Genomic DNA, 20919 nt, shown 5'->3' on the forward strand with positions numbered 1-20919 from the left:
TGACAGTATGAAGGTGGAGATACGAGAGAAAGAACGAGAGATAGAGAGAGAGCGAGAGAGGAATTATGAATGCAACTCAAGATTGGGGCCAGAGAAATTGGGTGGATGGTGGGATTGGTTACAGAGGTGAGGAAACAAAGAGGAGCAAGTTTGACTGGAGGCAAGAGTGCGGAATAAAAACCTTGTTAGGCTAAGTTAAGTTTGGAAGATCCATTGGATATCCAGGTGGAGGTGTGGAGTACATGTATGTACATATCATCCTACTACTCTGGGGAGAGACAGTCAACATACAGATGCTACTTAACGTTAGAGGTCTTGATGAGATCAGCCAAGAGAACAATTCTCTGATCAAATTTTTTAATATTTTACTTGCTACCTATATTATAGCATTGTTTGAATAAGATAATTTTAGCCATTCCATATGCATGGACAGTCAGACCATCACCCTTGAATCTCCATTACCACAGGGCTTCAGTGATCACCCTTGCATATGTCACTTGTGTATGTGGGCGAGTTTGTCCAGGGTACATACCAAGAAGTAAAGAGCCAAGTCATACTGATAGGTATACTTCACTCTCCCAACTCTTGTATTGCCAAAATGCTTTACAAAACAGGTGTTTCTAATTTACAAAGACCCCTAAAGTGTATATATGAGAATTCCTGTTTCCTCACATACTCAACAGCACTTGATGTTATTAGCTTGCTTAATTTTTGCCAATTTGTTGCATATGAAAGGTTGTTTTGGCGTTGTCTTTTTCTCTTTTCTCACTTTTGACTTTCTGTCTTGCCACTCCACTAAATTTTCCACTTTCAGCCCTCAACGATTTCCATGAAGTTAAATTGAACTTCCTGTAGAGTTACAGGAAGACCAAGAATGCCCTGTTCGATTTAACTTCATGGAACCCTACAGCATCCAACTTAGTTGATCACTCCCTGTTTGAAAGACTGTCCTCTCAATCATGTGGAGAGAATGCATTCCCCCACCTCTCAAACAGACCCTTCTTAATCTCTTTTCTTATTATCTGCTCTGTTCTGCAAGGACCGACATAAGCTTTTATCATTTTTCTACCATTTATTCCTAAATGATATAACCCTTCCTCATGACTTTAGATACTCACTTTATAATAATGCTTACTAATGATATTGTTCTCCAATTCTGCATTTCTAATTTTTGCTTCATATCTGTACTTCAGTATATCATAAATACCTCAGACTCAGCATGTTAAAAAATGGAACTCTTTATTACCAAGTCCTTCACCACTTAGACTTCTCCCAAATTGTGTCTCTTTCAATAAATGACCCATCCTCATGCATTGATTTACTAATTCAAAAGCCTTGGTGTCAGACTTTGCACTTCAGTTATCTCAGTTCCCATATCTGGTCTATAATTTGGACATCTTGTTTTCTTCCAGAATGCATTTTGTATCACTCCACTTCTTTCCTTGGTCTCTGCTACCACTTCTGTTCAAGTTTACCACAATCCTTAAGTTTCTGTTTCCTCAATTCATCTACTGTCCCATGAAAGGCCATTTCTACATGGCAGCCAGAAGAGAATTTTCAAATGCAAGTCAGATTACTACCATTTCTGTTTACTTGTCCAAGAACTTTCTATTTCTCTTGTTTCACTTAGTCTAAACTTAAAATATTTATGGCCTTATCCTGTCAGCTTCTCTGACATTATCTCACTCCCCATTCCCTCTCTCTTGCCTTAAAACAATGGTTATTGCTCTTCTCTTTCATTAAGATATTGTTCATATGACTTGCTTCTTATCCATCAAGCCTCAGTTTAAATATAACTTCCTTAGAGAGATCTGCCTGAACCATAAAATCCCAGGGCAGTGGGAGTGAGAAAAAAGGAAAGTGAAGTAGAGAAGGATGGGAGGCAGATCCAAGGAGATGTGTTGCCCTGCCAACCACTTCTTACCTGCTTCCTGACAGTGAGGAGACAGGGCTCCATACTCGCACCTGCTTGGCCACAGTGAACACTGCAGAACTGGCTGGGAATCAGAAGGGTCAAAGAAGACAGGGATTCTGCCCTGTTTCCTCCCATCTTCATTCTCCCACTGGTCCTTGTTCATCTAGCAAGGGAGCTAATCTCTTGCATTTCAGATTTATGCCACAGAGCCTCTTGGCATCAATACAGGGAGCCAAACCCCACATCCTGCCTTGAATTTTACCTGAGTTCTGGAAGTGGCAGGAGGAGCTGCACTCCCCCACCTCTCTGAAAGATCCTTCTTGGATGTGCCTGGAGGTGTCTGGAGATAGCAGCCTGTGGACTCACATGAAATTCAACGTGTGGCAGCATTTTCTGTGTCATAGAAGTGCTGAGCATGTGAGTCACAGGAGAAACCAAGAGAATAAGAACAGTTCTTCAGATGTGTCAGATCCACAGGTTATTTTGGGTACCAACCTTAGATTGTAAGCAGAGGTAAGTGGCTGGCACACTCACAGGAGTTTTGCTTAAGAAAGGGAAGAAATAGTTAGTCAGAATGATGAAACAGCCAGGACCAGGAAAGTGGGAAGCTCTTACCACTCCTCATCCTGAAAGGGCAAAGGGAGGGAACACTGATGTCAAAACCCCATGAGAGCTGCAGCTATGATAAGCCATCTACCAAGTGCTATAGCCTCTAGGAAGATGGTAGCTATTATTGGAGCCTTGACTGGGCAGGGAGGGAATAAGAGGGAGTGATAAATACTCTCTCTTGCAACCATCCAGTCTTATACCAGTGTCTCTCATTGGCCAACTCTGACCAGAAGCTGGAGGGAATGGGAACCTAGGAGAGTTGTAAAGGTGAGCATCTATGGACATAAAGTGAAGCAAGGAAGAGTGAAAAAGTGGATTGGGGATGAAGTGCTAACAGAAGCATTCCAGTATAGGAGGACAGACTTTAAGTGACAAGTGGGCAGGATTTGTTTATTATTCATTCATGGGCTTGCCACAGGCCAGAAGTTTACCAAGTTATTTTATTTTAAATGAATGAATAAATAAAGTTAGAAAGTATGCTTCCAGGCTTCAGCTTGGAATATAGAAACTGCAGAAATTGTGGAACTTTATAAGACTCATATTTAATATTTCCCTGGGAAAACAGAGTTGCTGAAATAATATATAAAAACAAATTAAGAGTTTTCACTTCTGTGTCCAGTACAGAAACCAAAATAATCAGAATTTTTAAAATGCCAACTTCAGCATATCAATACAAATTTTACATTTTCATTATAAATTACATTATATATGAAACGTGTATGGAAACATTATATTTGAAACATATGTGTGTATGTGTATTTATCTATCTATCTGTCTATCAACTAATCTATTTATAAAGGACTACCTCACAGAGGTAATGTGGAATTGACTCCAGACCACAGCAATAAGGCAAATATTATAATAATCGGTCATATACATTTTTTGTTTTACCCATGTTTATGAAAGTTACATTTATACTCTACTGTAGTCAGGAAGCTTGCACTAGCATTATGTATAAAAATAACAATGTACTTATCCTAATTTAAAAAATACTTATTGCTAAAAAATGCCAATGATTATCTCAGACGTCAGCAGATGGTAATCTTGTTGCTGTTTGAGGGTCTTGGCTCAATGTTTTTGGCTGCTGACTGATCAGGGTGAAAGTCATGTCTTACATAGAGGGCAGCAGAAAAAGAAAGATAACTTGTTTAGAAGAACTCCTCTTGATAAAACCATCTGATCTCATGAGACTTATTCAATATCATGAAAATAGCATGGAAAAGACTTGCTCCCATGATTCAATTACATCCCACTGGGTCCTTCCCACAATATATGGGAATTATAGAAGCTACAAGATGAGACTTGAGTGGGAACACAGAGCCAAACCATATCATTCTGCCTCTGGCCCCTCCAAAATATCATGTCTTCACATTTTAAAACCAATCATGCTTTCCTGGAAGTCCCCTAAAGTCTTTAACTCATTTCAGCATTAACTCAAAAGTCCACAGTCCAAAGTCTCCTCTGAGATAAGGCAAGTCCCTTCCACTTGTGAGCCTGTGAAATCAAAAGCAAGCTAGTTACTTCCTAGTTACAATGAGGATATAGGCATTGAATAAACACAGCCATACCAAATGGGAGAAATTGGCCAAAACTGACTACTGGCCCCATGAAAGTCTAAAATCCAGTGGGGCAGACAAAATCTTAAAGCTCCAAAATGTTCTTCTTTGACTCCATGTCTCACATCCAAGTCATCCTAATACAAGAGGTCAGTTCCCATAGCCTTGGGCAGCTCAGCCCCTGTGGCTCGGCAGAAGGTATAGCCTCTCTCCCAGCAGCTTTCACAGGCTGGTGTTAAGTGTCTGGGGATTTTCCAGCTGCAGATCCCCTCTGTGTAGGGGGTCCAATCCCACATTTCCCTTTTGCACTCTCCTAGCAGAGGTTCTCCATGAGAGCCCTGCCCCTGCAGCAAACTTCTGCCTGGACATCCAGGCATTTCTATAGATTCTCTGAAATCTAGGTGGAGGTTCCCAAACCTCAATTCTTGACTTCTCTGCATCCACAGGCTCAACATCCTGTGGAAGCTGCTAAGGTTTGGGGCTTGCCCCCTCTGAAGCCACAGCCCAAGTTGTACCTTGGCCTCTTTTAGTCATGGCTGGAGCATCTGAGTTGTAAGGCACCAAATCCTAGACTGCACATAATACAGGGATTCTGGGCCCAGGCCACAAAACCATTTCTTTCTCCTAGGCCTCCAGGTCTGTTATAAGCGGGGCTGCCTTGAAGACCTCTGACATGCCCTGGAGACATTTTCCTCATTGTTTTAGGGATTAACATTTGGATCCTCATTACTTATGCAAATTTATGCAGCTGACTTGAATTAATCTTCAGAAAATGGGATATTCTTTTCTATCACATGGTCAGGCTGCAACTTTTCCAAACTTTTATGCTATGCCTCCCTTATATGACAGCATGCAAGTCACCTCTTGAATGCTTTACTGCTTAGAAATTTCTTCCGGCAAATACTCTAAATAATCTCCCTCAAGTTCAAAGTTTCACAAATCTCTAGGGCAGGAGCAAAATCCCACCAGTCTCTTTGCTAAAATACAAGAGTCATCTTTGCTCCAGGTCCCAGCAAACTCCTTATTCCTATCTAAGACCACTTCAGCCTGGACTTTGTTGTTCATATCACTGTAAGAGTTCTGATCAAAGCTGTTCAACAAGTCTCTAGGATGTACCAAATTTCCCCACATTTTCCTGTTTTCTTCTGATCTCTCCAAACTGTTCCAACCTCTGCCTGTTACCCAGTTCCAAAGTAGCCTCCAGATTTTTGGGTCTATTTTAAGCAACACCCCACTCCAGGTACTAATTTACAGTATTAGTCTGTTCTCACACTGCTGAAAAAGATATACTTGAGACTGGGCAAAGAAAAATGTTTATTGGACTTACAGTTCCACATGGCTGAAGAGGCCTCATATCATGGCAGAAGGCAAGGAGGAGCAAGTCATGTCCTACATGGATGGCAGCAGGAAAAGTGAGAGAGCTTGTGGAGAAGCTCTCCTCTTTATAAAACTATTAGATCTCATAAGACTAATTTACTATCATGAGAACAGCACAAGAAAGACTTGTCCCCATGATTCAATTACCTCCCACTTGTTCCCTCCCACAACACATGGGAAGTCAAGATATGATTTGGGTGGGAATCCCACCAATCTATATCAGACCCTCAATGTTCTGTGTGAGGATTGAAATCAACTTCTAAACTCCTGCAAATGTTTGCTTTTTGACCTCCTTTCATGAATCATGAATGTTCTTAATGATACCTAGAAAGGTAAATTTATTCTGGAAGGTTTTCAAGTTACTTTAGCCAAATCAATAAGAGGAATCAGTATCTATGGCAGCTGTAGCCTTGCAAAATGTATCTCTTAAATAACAAGACTTGAAAAGTTGAAATTGATCCTTGCTCCTTGATCCATGGGCTGCAAAATGAATGTTGTTAGTAAGCAAAAAATCTACATTAATCTCCTTGTATATCTCCCTCAGAGCTCTTAGATGACCAGGTGCATTGTCACTGAACAGTAATATTTTGAAAGCAGTCTTTCTTCTTAGCAGCAGGTCTCAACATTGGGCTTAGAATATTCAATAAAATATGCTTTAAAAAGATGAGCTGTCACCCAGGCTTGACTGTCGTATTTATGTAACATAGACAGATGATTTAGCATCATTTTTAAGGACCCTCAGATATTTAAAATAATAAGTGAGCATTGGCTTCAACTTAAAGTCACCAGCTGCATTGTGCCCAGATAAAACAGTTAGCCTTTGTCAGCTTTAACTAGGGCTTTGAAGCTTTGAATACAGGCATTGACTTATTCTCTCTAGCTATGAAAGTCCTATATGGCACCTTGTTCTGAGAAAAGTCTGTTTCATCTACATGGAAAATCCATCGTTAAACATAGACATCTTCATTCATCAATGATCTTAGCCAGGTTCTGGACAACTTACTGAGACTTCTGCATCAGCACTTGCTGCCTCACCTTGCACTTTTATGTTATGGAGGTGACTACTTAATTCTCATCAACCAACCTCTGGTAGATTCAAACTTTCCTTCTATAGTGTCCTCACCTCTCTTGGCCTTCGTGGAAGTGAAGAGAGTTAGAATCTTGCTCTGGATTAGGCTTTGTCTTCAGGGAATGTTTTGTCTGGTTTGATATTTTATCCACATCACTAAAACTTCTCTATATAATCAATAAGTCTGTGTTACTTTCTTTTCATTTGTGTTTACTGGATTAGCACTTTTAATCTTCTCTGAGAACTTTTTCTTTGCATTCACAACTTGGCTAAATGGTAAAAGAGGTCTAGCTTTCAGCCTATCTAGGCTTTCAACATGCCTTCCATACCAAGCTTAATCCTTTCTAGCTTTTGATTTAAAGTGAGGGACATGTGACTTTTTTATCATCTGAACACTTAGAAGCCATTTTAGGGTTATTAACTGGCCTAATTTTAATGCTGTTTTGTCTCAATGAATAGGAGGACCTAAGGAGAGGAAGAGAGATGGGGAACCATCAGAATATACCCAACATTTATCAAATAAGTTTGCTATCTTTGATTGTTCCCAGACCAAACCAAGGGTGGGGCTACCTATTCTCCCAGCAATAACAAGATCCAGATGAACTGGGAAAAAAGGGAGTTTATTTCTGTAACAGAGTACAGGAAGAAGGCCAGAAATACATTGCCAGACCAACTCAAAATTACAAGGTTTTCCACAGCTTATATACCTTCTAAGCTATGTCTGTGTGTAAGTGTGCATGCATCTAAAGACATAAGTGATTAACTTCTAATCTATAACCAAGATCTGACTCCTGAAGACCTTCCCCTGGAGCCTCATTAAACGTACTTAATCTAGATGGGTCCAGGTGCTGGGGTGATTCCCTTATCTTGTCTCCTGCTAAATCATGGAGTCTGGGGAGTTCTTCCAGACCCCAATAAAACTTGTTTGTGGAGAGATGGAAAATATCTTCAGAGCTTCAATAAAACTTGTTTAATTCTAAATGAGTCCTGTTAGAATTTCTTCATTATTTTGTCATACTTCAAAACCCAAGAAGGGGCTGGGCAAAACTTGGTGGGCTTTTGTTACTTTCCAGCCTTTGTGTAAGGGCATCGGCTCTCTCAGCTTTTAATATTTAACTTCACCACTCAGTCAGTGCTGAACAGTTGTCATGGAGGCCTACTTGTTCAGCCATTAGTGAGACCTGGCCTGCCACAATATGGGCACATTTCAAGGTATCCAAAACCAAAATGGGTTTTGAGGAAAGTTAGAATTTGTATTTTCTATTATGAACAATGTAAGTCTCTCCATTAAATTTAGGGTTCCATTTATTTAGGTCTTCTTTAACATGTGTCCATTTTAAACTGATATAATGATTTCCATGAAAGTCTTGTACATGTTTTGAAAATAATTTTTTCCTGGGAAACTTACATTCTGTTTTCATTGGAAATAGGCTTTTTTTTCAGTTATGTTACATACTCTAACTATTGACTTTTGTACATTGCTCAACAGTGATCAACTTTTTAAAATTAATTTTAGTAAGTTTATCTGTAAATTCATATTATTTGAGTGTAATGATAATTCTGTTTCTTCCAGTCCCAATAATTTTTGTCCTTTTACTTTGCACTGACCACATCCTGACATAATGCTGTTTAGATGTAGCAATTGTTATTCCTATTTTTAAAGAAATTAAAATGTTATCTTAAAAGTTTTCAATTTTTAGCTTCAAAGCTACCTTGGAGATTGAATCCTATGCAGTCCAAATTACAAGAAGAGTTACCTCAGATTCAGTTCTGTCCCCTTTAATTTTTAGCCAGATATATCAGAAAAGTGAGGTATAGAGGGAAGGATGTTGGGGAGAAAGAGAGATAAAGACAGTGACAGAGAAAGAGAGAGAGAGAGCCAAAGAGATGGAGAGACAGAGACAGAGGGGGACACACACTGAGAAATGTGGAGACACAGAGAAACAGAGACAGATAGGCAAAAGAGAGGGCGAAAAAAACAGAGAGAGAGAGAGAGAGAGAGAGAGAGAGACCAGTTCTCTATTCACCTACAGATTAATAAGAACGATGAAATTCTGTTGGATAAGCTCAAGTGCTTCTGAAGTTGGTAGTTATTTCACAAAGGAAAGTAGATACTTAGAAATCAGAACAAGAAGCAGAAGGAGGTGGAAAAATGAGGAAAAGCTGAGGAAATAATCACTTACCAGATTGTTTGTTTTTCCAACTCTTCTCTTCCCAACATTTACATTCTAGCATTCCCACGTGTTAGACATCCATCTTTTGTTTCTGTCCATTCCTTCTTCACGGTGCCATCAATTTCTGTTCTTCACTCATATGACTTGGAAAGATCAAGCAAATTCCATCCTGGGACAAGGGGAATTGACATCTGTCATGCCAATAAGCAATCAAGGCCCCTTCCAGCACCTGCCTTTGGTCTCCAAGAAGAAATAATCCTTTACAAATAAAAAACTCTTATATTAAGCATTTCCAACTATCAAATGTTCCCATTATTTGAATTTTCCAGATAGCTAAAGCTTAATGATTTAAATATACGATATATAAATATACTATATTATATATATATATATATAATCATTTTAATAGAAATCTTTCTAAAATGTATTGCAAACTTATTTTCCTTACTAAACAGAATATTCTTGACACAAGTTAATCTTTTCTTGATGATTCAGGGCCATTGGTATGGCTCAAATATAGAGATGCCCTCAGGGATGATTGTGGAACTAAGGACTGTGTGGTCAACACTTACTGGCCGCAGGCTGCTAGGCATTTCCAGTTAATGTATCTTCTGTCTCTTCTCTTTCTGACACTTGTCACTTTCCAGTGTGCTTGCTTCTAACAGCCCCCCTCCTACTTTGCTGCTTCTAATTTGTTCTCCACTGCAACTTTGGAAGAACTGATGGTTGCCAGGGGAAACCAGGAAACCAAGGTTATGAAATCAGTACTCTGAATATCTTTGGCAGTGGCCTGGGGAGGATTTTATCCTTTGCTCCTGGAATAGGGAATAATCCGGGCATTAGACAACTGTCTTTTCTGAGGTCCAGAGGTCTGGTTGGGGTACTTAGGACATTTCACTTTTGAAGCTCTAGCAAAAAGAAAATAACACTATTGTAAAGGCTTGGAAATCTTTGAATCATTTGTTCGGGAGAACAAATAAGGATTGTTTCTTTTGTGAAGGTTGCTGGGGGCTCAGCATGTCCTTTGTATAGGGATCACACTGGGTCGAGGCCCATATTAAGTATAATTAGTAAAATGGAACCATGCATACTCTATTAATGTTCTAAAAAGGCATCCAGTCAGCAGCAGGTCCTGGTCAGAAATGTTTCCCGAGGTCAACAACTTTCTTAAATGCCATTGTTGGTTACCTCATTTGAAGAAAACAATGGATTATTTAAACTGTTACTTGGTTGATAGACATCTGGAAATCTTAAAAGAAAACTAATGATTTAATATTTTGAAAGGTTGTAGTACAGACACAGTGGCTCATGCCTGTAATACAAGCACTTTGGAAGGCTGAGGCAGGCAGATTGCCTGAGGTCAGGAGTTCAAGATCAGTTAGCCAACATGATGAAACCCCATCTCTACTAAAAATACACACACACACACACAAATAGCTGGGTGTAGTGGTGTGTGCCTATAATCCCAGCTACTCAAGAGGCTGAGGCAGGGGAATTGCTTGAACCAGCAAGGTGGAGGTTGTAGTAAGCCGAGATCACACCATTGCAATCCAGCCTGGGCAACAGAGGGAGACTCCATCTCAAAAGAACAAAGAAAAGTTGTAGAGTGTAGGTCAGCAGAACTTGAGGACAGCATGTAATCTCAAAGTACCATTTCTGATTAATTAAACTAATTTTACAGATATCTATTGCTACCAACAATCTTCTGATATTATTGTGAGATTTTTTTCTTGAGTTAATTCTAAAACTCACAAAATATGAACATTGGAAGACTTGCAAAATAAGCCCCAAATATATAAGAAGTAGAATTCAATCATTGGGTTATTCTGTTCTCTCTCATTCTTATTTTTTCAACCTCCTTCTGCCTCTGCCTGTTTCTCTGCTATACTTGGACACAGTACAATGACAGGAACCTAGTATTAAGAATTGGATGTTGGAACTGAAATCTAATTAATTAGGTAGTGCCTGAGCTCCTTGAGTTCAAAATCTGGAGAAATGCAATAGATTGACTCAATGCTGTGTTGATGCTGGAATAATCTGAATCTCTCCCATTTGAGATATAAGTGGACCTTTAGAATAAGAAGGAGCTTATGGCTCAGGTGAAAGTCAGATGATACTTTTCTAGTAGAAAGAAATGTACCCAGTAGTTGATGAGAACCAGGTAGTATAACATAATTCTTACGCTGGCTGCTACCTCTGCATCTAGCTAAAATGAAAAGTCAATTCTGATATGCTTCTTATGAGACCAAAGTTGTTTAACCAAGACACTACAGAGAATTATCATCCCTGTAAATGTTAAGCAATATGGTTTCCAGCTTTTTCCTAATGACTTCCTCTCCTGCTTGCCTGATGGTTGCAAGTTAAATCTCAAAGGTTCATTTTATGTCCTTCAAAGAGTTTGACAGCCTTGACTCTCTGGGATGTTCCTTGTATTCTTTTAGATCCGGTTTACTTCACCATCCTGCTTGGTGACCTGGGAGGCTGATGACTATGGACTGCATCAAGAAGTTCTCCTGTCCTTTGGCTTCTTGTTGATTTCGGCTAATTTCAGAGGCTAGCAAGGAATCAAAAAGTGGAAGGAGAGTAAAATCAGAGCATTTATTCTCTCCTCTCCCTCCATTCCATTTCATCATAACTTGGATGTTCCTTTTGCTGAGAAGCCCTCTCTACACAGGTTCTCTCCCCTGTGGCTAGAGACTGTTTATCTTTTTCTTTTCAGGCATTTCAATGAGAGCTGTGAGTTATTGCTAGCTGGTGGAGACTGACCATCCTCTTTGTTTTCCCATATTCCACTCCCTATTTTTGTAAAAAGTCTCCTCACTAAAACTTTTTCAGCATCTCCTTGGAGTTTGTTCTACTGGAACATTTGGCAAAGGTGGAACTATAGAGAGGGAAGTTTCATGGAAAAAGAAGATGGAGACTTTTAAAATTCTTATAAAAATTGCATTCACATGAATATATTAATTTACCCAGATTTTGGTGACCCTATCCCCTAAAATTTCCAAAGGATGTAATGTATCTCTACAATTGTTTGTGATCAGCAAAACAAAGTAAGAATGCAACCAGAAGAAGAGATTAGTGATGACACATATATAAACTGGAGTGGTGTATGTATATACAACGTCCAGGGCACTAGTCAGGGCTTAAACTTCAACCCTTTCTTTGTCTAGTAAAAAAATGTAAATGGATGGGTATCATATCAACATAGATTTAAAATTGATTCAATTTTCACTCATTTTTAAAGTGAATTTTTTATACAGAAAAACTGTTCGCTACACATCTCTTAACTCATTTTCAATAGACACACTGGAGAACAGATGGTCTTTAAACAGATATTTTCCTATGGTAATGATGAGGCTCTGGCGAGCATTCCAGCCACTAGAGAACAGAAATTTAAGGCTACTTCCTCCAAAAACTTTTGGGTATGAAGAGAGAAAATAGAAGTTGCTGGTGGTGAAAGTCTGACTTGTGTCACCAAGACACTCGTTTGTTCAAAGTGAGGGGTTTTTCCCCCTGAATAATCCTCTTTCACTCAATACATTTCTATTTCAATAGTTTTCACTGTTTCTACTTTTCTCAGAAGATTCTTGGCATTGTGGTTTAAAATAAGAACTAAGCTTTGAGGTACAAATGAGAGAAAAACAAAAAAAATATTTAAACTTGAAAGGGAAATATCTGCATTCCTACATCCTTTGATTTCTATTTTATTGTTGTAAGAATACTTAACATGAGATCTACCCTCATAACAGATTTTTAAGTGTAGAATACAATGTTTTTAACTATAGACACAATGTTGTACAGCATACCTCTATTCATCTTGCACTACTGAAACCTTACACCTGTTAACTAATGAGCACCTCCTCATTTTCCTAGTCTCTCTTTGTCTACTAGGCTGGGTAAGCACTATAAAAACTTCTGATTGATAATGAAAATGGCTCTCTAGTAGTCAGATAATGACCTGAATTTCTGAGATTCCCAAGATTTTTCTGGGAACAGCATCACAGGTAACTAGATTTGTATTCAGGTTCATTTAGTGTAAGATTATGTGTGCACTTCACATATGGCGATATGAATAGCAAATGCTGTTTATGGGAATTTTCCAAGTGAAGATTTTGTAGGGAGTATTTTGATGTTCATGTCATGTTTCATAATTTGTTTTTTTCTTCAATTCACATCCACTCATCCATGAGAAGCAGTAACACTATGAATTTTTCAAAGGAAAACACCAAGGTACCTGACTTACATAATACCACTACTGTACTCTGATAGTAGTTTTCCAGGGTCCAGGCATAGTCCTGTATGATTCTAGTTTTTCCCAAGTTCACTGTGAGTGAACCACAAAAATAAGCTTTTACAGAAAGGCTTGCCACGTTCTTTAGTCTGGAGTTGGATTCTGTATTCAGAAAATAAATATAAGACCATCTACAGCAAGATAATTTAGTAATACCTTTTATTTATTATATTTTAAGTTCCTGGGTACATGTACAAATCATGTAGGATTGGTACATAGGTACACACATGCCATGGTAGTTTGCCAAATGCGTCCCCCATCATGTACATTAGGTATTTCTCCTAATTTTATCCCTCCCCAATCCCCACACCCCCTGTTATCCCTCCCCTATCCCCTAACCCTTCAAAAGGCCCCAGTGTGTGATGTTCCCCTCCCTGTGTCCATGTGTTCTCACTGTTCAACTCCCACTTATGAGTGAGAACATGCAGTGTTTGCTTTTCTGTTCTTGTATCAGCTTGCTGAGAATGAGGGTTTCCAGCTTTATCCATGTTTCTTCAAGGGACATGAACTCAATCTTTTTATGCCTGCACAGTATTCCATGGTATATATGTGCCACATTTTCTTTATCCTGTCTATCAATGATGGACCTTTAGTTTGGTTCCAAGTCTTTGCTATGGTAAACTGTGCTACATTAAACAGAAGTGTGCATGTGTCTTTATAATAAAATGATTTATAATCACTTGGGTATATGCCCAGCAGTGGGATTGCTGGGTCAAATTGTATTTCTAGTTTTAGATCCTTGAGGAATCGCCACACTGTCTTCCACGATGGTCCAACTAATTTACACTCCTATCAACAGTGTAAAATTATTCCTATTTCTCTACATCCTGTCCAGCATCTGTTGTCTCCTGATTTTTTTAATGATCACCATTCTAACTGGCATAAGATGGTATCTCAATGTGGTTTTGATTTGTATTTCTCTAATGACCAGTGATGAGGAGCTTTTTTTCAAGTGTTTGTTTGCCACATAAATGACTTCTTTTGAAAAGTTTCTGTTCACATCCTTTGTCCACTTTTCTATGGGGTTGCTTTTTCCTTGTAAATTTGTTTAAGTTCTTTGTAGATTCTGGATATTATATTCTGATACCCTTTGTCAGATGGGTATTTTGCAAACATTTTTTTTCATTTTGTTGGTTGCCAGTTCACTCTATTGATAGTTTCTTCTGCTGTGCAGAAGCTCTTAAGTTTAATTAGATCCCATTTGTCTATTTTGGCTTTTGTTGCCATTGTTTTTGGTGTTTTAGTCATGAAGTCCTTGCCTATGCCTATGCCCTGAATGGTATTGCCTAGGTTTGCTTCTGGAGTTTTTATGGTATTCGGTGTTATGTTTAAATCTATAATCCATCCTAAGTTAATTTTTGCATAAGGTGTAAGGAAGAGGTCTACTTTCAGCTTTTTGCATATGGCTAGCCAGTTTTCCCAACACCATTTATTAAATAGGGAATCCTTTCCCCATTGCTTGTTTTTGTCAGGTTTATCAAATATCAGATTGTTGTAGATGTGTGGTGTTATTTCCAAGGCCTCCATTCTGTTTCATTGGTCTATATCTCTGTTTTGGTACCATTACCATGCTGTTTTGATTACTGTGGCCTTGCAGTATAGTTTGAAGTCAGATAGCATGATGCCTTCAGCTTTGTGTTTTTGTTTTTGTATTTTTCTTAGAATTGTCTTGGCTATGTGGGATCTATTTTGATTCCATATGAAGTTTAAGGTGGTTTTTTTCCAGTTCTGTGAAGGTCAATGGTAGCTTGATGGGGATAGCACTGAATCTATAAATTACTTTGGGCAGTATGGTCATTTTCACACTACTGATTCTTCCTAACAATGAGCATGGAATGTTTTTCCATCTGTCTGTGTCCTCTCTTATTTTCTTCAGCAGTGGTTTGTAGTTCTCCTTTAAGAGGGTCTTCACATTTCTTCTCAGTTGTTTTCCTAGGTGTTTTATTGTCTTTGTAGCAATTGTGAAGAGGAGCTTGCTCATGATTTGGCTTTCCGTTTATCTCTTATTGGTGTATAGGAATGCTTATGATTTTTGCACATTGTATCCAGAGACTATTGATATTTCTTAATAATGTATACAGTGAATAACATGGGGTACAGAATCAGATAAACTTGATTTTAATTGTCAATTGAACACTTTATTAGACCTTGGACAAAATCTATAATCCCTCTAAAAACTCAGGTTTCTCATCTCTCATTGGAGACATTAATGGGCTTTCCTCTTTTTGTTGCCAGGATTAAATGAAATTAAGTGCATATGTGTAATATTTAATATGATTTGTATTTGATAAGTATTATTTGTTATTGTCAAGAATAAGGAAATGCTAAACATTAAGAATTTAGAAACTCTAGGGATATGCTGTATCTACTGCCTAATTTTAAAAGCTTTATAATTTCATTACGTCATAGGTAATTAGAAGTCATAAATAAAATTAAAAATAAATATTGTCATTTTTCTGTGGTCCAGTTATAAAAAGATTTGCCTATTGACAGAAAAATTGTAAGAACTGGCAAAAAGATTACAATTCAGCAATCTGAAGTCATTAAAAGTAAGGGAAAACAACGTTGCGTACTTCAGTCGTTTCTGACAGTTATCACCCTTAAGGAAAGCTGGAACGATTCATATTGATAATCTTGTTCATGAAACAAAAAGAAAATGTCACTGTATTTCATATAAAAATGCTAAAGCATTTTGGGACATTTTAATCAAAATAGTCAACAAAAATTTGCAGAAAGCAGGAGACTCCATTTCTATGGAAGCTAATTCATATGACACATTGATTCTCTAATGATACCAATGAAGGAGGTATTCTTTGAAGAAAAACTACTCTACATGCATTGCTTTTACCTGTTCAAAGACTTCCATATTTACATATCTTATTTTGATCACACAACAAACATATGTGGTGCTTAGTCAGTTATTGTAATCTTCATATGAAAAATGAAGTCTAGATGGGGAGAACTGAAGGCAACACTTAAAGTGCCAGTGTCTGTGAAGACGGCACAGCTGAGAAGCTGAAGGTTCACTTTTCTGTTAGAGATGGTATTAAAACTATGGAATAGTTTTTTCTGGTGAACCATATTTTATTATTATTGTCTTACTTTTCTTTGGTCTTTTCACTTCTCTCTGACCTTAAGGTACCATTTTATTTTGTAGAGAACAATGTAAGTTTTGTCCTGTTTAGTGAAGTAGCCATATTGAATATTTTGAATATGATGATATGGAGACTAAAAATGAAGACAAAGTTACCACTTCTTGAATACCGTACGTCTGTATACTAGCTCATTTACCCTTTACCACTGTTTTCCAAGACAGGCATTACTATCCCCATTTTACATATTAAAAACACAAAATATGAATCCAGGTTCTGTAGCCTCAAGTCCAAGTAATTTCTATTCTCACTCGTCTTCCACAATAAGGTCTCTGGAGTAGCTATCAAGAATAACCCAGAGCCTGAGCAGGAAAGAATATTGAATTCATCTATAAATATCCTTGGTTCACCTGCAAGGACATGTGAAATCAAAAGGAAGCATAAGTGAGAAAGCCTGATACATGCTGTCAAATTTGGAAAATGTTTCAGCTTTTCAAAGGGGCGGACTCAACACACACAACCGCCTCCAAGAATCAGCGGACCCTGATCAGTAATTCTTCCCAGTAATCCAACTGGAAGTATCTGCTAAGTCAAGGAATATTTGTGGAGTTTTCAGACACTCATAAACCACAGCACCATCAGTCCCATCCACCCCAGCCATAACCTTTTAAGGGAGCATGCTGCAGTGCAGTTAATCAGATTATGGTTAGCAGAGAAAAAAATATAAATGACAATGAAGAGCTGGTCAGGATGAGAGTAAAGAGCAAACCCCAATCAGCTGCCTTATTTCATTCACCTCCTTCCAAGGACATAAATATCACATAACAGTCTCTATGTCAGAGGTGCTAGGGATCTAGATAGCCTGCAGTTAACACAGAACCAGACCCCTGTCTCAAATTATGCTTTAGGAGCCATCAAATATCTAACTATTGTAATATGATGCTTGCTTTCAGACAGTTAACATATGTCAAGTTTTCTTACCATGAACGTACTTTTGTTAAAGGCTCAGGTATTTGTTCAGGAAAGAAGAGAGCATTGCAATTTCATCAGTCAGTCTTGGTGTGCTTGTTACCTAAATGTAACACCTACTTTTTTGGTATACTGATTATAGAGGTAAAAAAAATAATTGCTTAGAATATGATGCGGTATACACTCTATTATTTTACTCAATTGGTCCATCACTGTGCTAAGGAAAAGGAGCCAGGTGAAAGAAAAACTAAGAGACTCTGCCCTAGTAGATTTAACAATTTTTTTTTTTGAGACAAGGATGACATCAATGAAGTTATTACTTACACTGATGCTGTTGGAGGGTGAAAATTCTCTTTCTCGGGAAATCACAGCCTAAATTGGACAAATAATATACTGTGTGAAACAACTGGAAATGCACCCAAGTGAACTTATAGGGCTAGCATCCTGGCATGGCTAACATAATGAGAGTTTTGAGTCATACTCTGACATGCTGAAGTGTTTGAGCAGAACCTTTCTGGAGTAAGTAAATGTTCCAAAGAGGGATATAATTCTGTTAACTGCCCAGTCTTTCGATCCTGCTTTAGCTGATGGTCTGTGGGTTCTCTTGTCCTTTCCAATCCTTTGACAGAGGATCTTGAACAACTATAATGAGGAGTGCTGATATCCTAGACCTAAATCCCTTAGGTATGACACCTTCCACTGCTCAGCATTTGAGAAGAGTGATGTCTGTGCCTGTCTTCCTGCCAGCTTTCTCTCACTAGAGATTATTCCTTTTTCTTCTTTGAGTCTCAATGCTTTACATCGCCTAAGGATAAACCTGGCACTTTTTACCATCCATGATCCAATTAGCAGAGAAAGGAGCAGCTCTGCTTGCAACAACACACGGATTCTGGTATGAGCCCCACAGAGAGAAAGTAACACTGTAGACACGCTTTGTGCATAGCTACCTACCTATTCTGTCTGTGATCTCAGAACAAAGGCCCAGGGACTTTGCTAGCTGCCCAGGGCTACCATTCACATCTGGAATCATGTAACATGTTTCCATCAGTGCAGGTTCACTAAATACTTCCTATAACCTGAACTTTTCTAATAACCATTTACTTTTTCTTAGACTGGGCAATGGGAAAAGAGCATTTTACTAAAGGCGCAAGTATGTATAACTTCTCATATTTTTTACATGAGACTTTGTGAATACTGCTTCCTGTATGTATACATTGCTTACAATTGAATATAAAGAAATTGTGGTCCTCTTTTTGTAGTAGATGAGAATTCCAAATAATATTATTCATTAAATTTTTTTAAGAGTATTGCTCATGCAACAGTGTTTGTTAAGAACTGGAGGAGATACAAAACAAGATAGGATTATTTTCCTGCACTCTAGGGCTGTATGTTTAAGTGATACACTTACCATTCACCCATTCTCTGTTTACAATTTTTAGGCATCAACTTGTCTAGTGATGAACAAGAAAGGACAGTATTACCACCCACCAGAGGTTTTGGTTTTGTTTGTTTTAATAGAATGGTATTATGATCTAACAAGGATAGGTGATATGTGATACAGGCATTTATTTAGGAAGTAGTGATGCTAACCAAATGCATTGCTCCTCTAAAGGAAAAATTGTCTAATCTGAAATATCAATAGCAACCCTCTCATTACAACTGAGAAACACAGGGTAGACTATTTCACATTAGCCCAGGGCTTTTTGCCATCATCTATCTGGTATAGCTTGGATATAGCTTGTCCCTGACCAAATCTCATACTAAATTACTATCCTAACACTAGAGGTAAGGCCTGGTGAGAGGTGTTTGGATCATGGGGGCACATTCCTCATGGCTTTGTACTGCCTTTGTGATAGTGAGTTCTCATAAAATCTGGTCATTTAAAAGTATGTGGCACTCCTTCTGCACCTGACTCCCTCTCTCTCTTGCTCCCACTCTGCCATCATAGAACAAGTACATTCTCAGACCCCTACCCCCTTGGATCTAAGCTTCAGAAGAAAAAGAAAGAAGTGGCTGCTCCCCAGTCACTGATTGTAAGCTTCTTGAGACCTCCCCAGAAGCAGATGCCACTATGATTCCTGTATAGCCTGCAAAACCACGAGACAATTAAACCTCTTTTCCTATCAATTACTGAGACTCAGACACTTCTTTCTAGCCATGCAAAAATGGCCTGAACACACCCTTGACCTCAGTCTTTAGCACAGCAAAGTAGAATGCCTCCATTAGAGGTTGCATCAGCCAGCTTAGGTTAAGCTATGCTGTACTAACAAACAACCCAAAAATCTCAACGACACTTAACACTAAGGTTTGTTTCTTACTTACGCCCCATTTTTGGGTCTTTGATAGCTTTCCTCTACGTAATCGTGTACCTGAGATCCAGGCTAAAAGATAATCTCTTTCTGGGACATTGTCAGCTGTGAATCAGAAGAGGGCATGGTAAAATTCATCAAGAATGCTCTTAAACTTTTGCTTGAAATAATGCATGTCATTTCTACTCACATTTTATTGACTAAAGCAAGTCACATGTCCAAGCTTGATATCAGTGAAACACAAACGTGAAACTCCTGCCTCAGAGAGGCACAGAAAATATTTCGAGCAACAATAGAATCCACATTAGAAATAAAACAAAGAAAGATGATTCTAGTATGACAACACTTCTTAAAATGGGCTCCAGAAAGAAAATCTGAAGCCTATCACAGAACAAGTTAATCCTCAGACTCCCTTGGATACAAACTTAAGAAGAAAAATGTGCAAACCCAATGGGAAAAATAAAAATCAGATCAATTTTGTTTATGCCAAAAATATATCTCCATCTCTAGGAATCTCCCCGGTCCAGGACATTATGTTTTCTTTTGGCTCCCATTACATTCTCTTGCTGGTGAGTGCACCTTAGCAAAAATTTCCAGAGCAGCTGAAGTCCTGGTTCCTGTCCTCCTTGTCCAGCTGTTCCATTTGACTAATAAGCATAAATAATCACATGGATTCCATTTCCAGTCCTCACCTTTTCTATCTTTGTGTGTTCACTTACAGGCTGTGTTTAATTTTGATACTCCACTGATCAATAGAAAATCCTCAAATATCCTATCGTCAAAATTGAAAGAGCTAGAGGAGCAAGATCAAAAAAACTCAAAACCCAGCAGAAGACAAGAAATAACTAAGATCAGAGCTGAACTGAAGGAGATTGAGACACGAAAAACCCTTCAAAAAATCAATAAATCCAAGAGCTGGTTTTTTGAAAAGATCAACAAAATAGACAGACCACTAGCCAGATTGATTAAAAATAAAAGAGAGAACAACCAAATAGATGCAATAAAAAATGATAAAGGGGAAATCACCACAGATTCCACAGAAATTCAAACCATCATCAGAGAATATTACAAACAACTCTATGCACATAAACTAGTAAACCTGGAAGAAATGGATACATTCCTGGACTCCTGCATCCTCCCAAGCCTAAACCAGGAGGAAGCTGAAACTATGAATAGACCAATAACAAGGGCAGAAGTCGAGGCAGCAATTAAGAGCCTACCACACAAAAAAAGCCCAGGTCCAGACAGTTTCACAGCCGAATTCTACCAGACACACAAAGAGGAGCTGGTACCATTCCTTCTAAAACTATTTCAAACAATCCAAAAAGAGGGAATACTTCCCAAATCATTTTACGAGACCAACATCATCCTGATACCAAAACCCGGCAGAGACCCAACAAGAAAAGAAAACATCAGGCCAATATCCATGATGAACATAGATGCAAAAATCTTCAATAAAATATTGGCAAGCCGAATGCAACAGCAAATCAAAAAACTTATTCACCATGATCAAGTAGGATTCATCCCGGGGGTGCAAGGCTGGTTCAACATACGCAAG

The 20919-nt window shown here is 38.4% G+C and overlaps 1 long non-coding RNA gene across 1 annotated transcript; it reads right to left on the reverse strand.

The window, feature by feature from the left end:
• Positions 1–774: 774 nt before the first annotated feature.
• On the reverse strand, positions 775–9331 carry LOC144577937 (uncharacterized). Its single transcript, XR_013522771.1, has 2 exons — positions 9273–9331; positions 775–8869 (listed from the first exon to the last, which is right to left on the reverse strand). It is a non-coding gene; the product is annotated as an uncharacterized LOC144577937 (long non-coding RNA).
• Positions 9332–20919: the final 11588 nt, after the last annotated feature.

The sequence above is a fragment of the Callithrix jacchus genome, chromosome 10, assembly GCF_049354715.1.
Source record: "Callithrix jacchus isolate 240 chromosome 10, calJac240_pri, whole genome shotgun sequence".
NCBI lineage: Eukaryota > Metazoa > Chordata > Mammalia > Primates > Cebidae > Callithrix > Callithrix jacchus.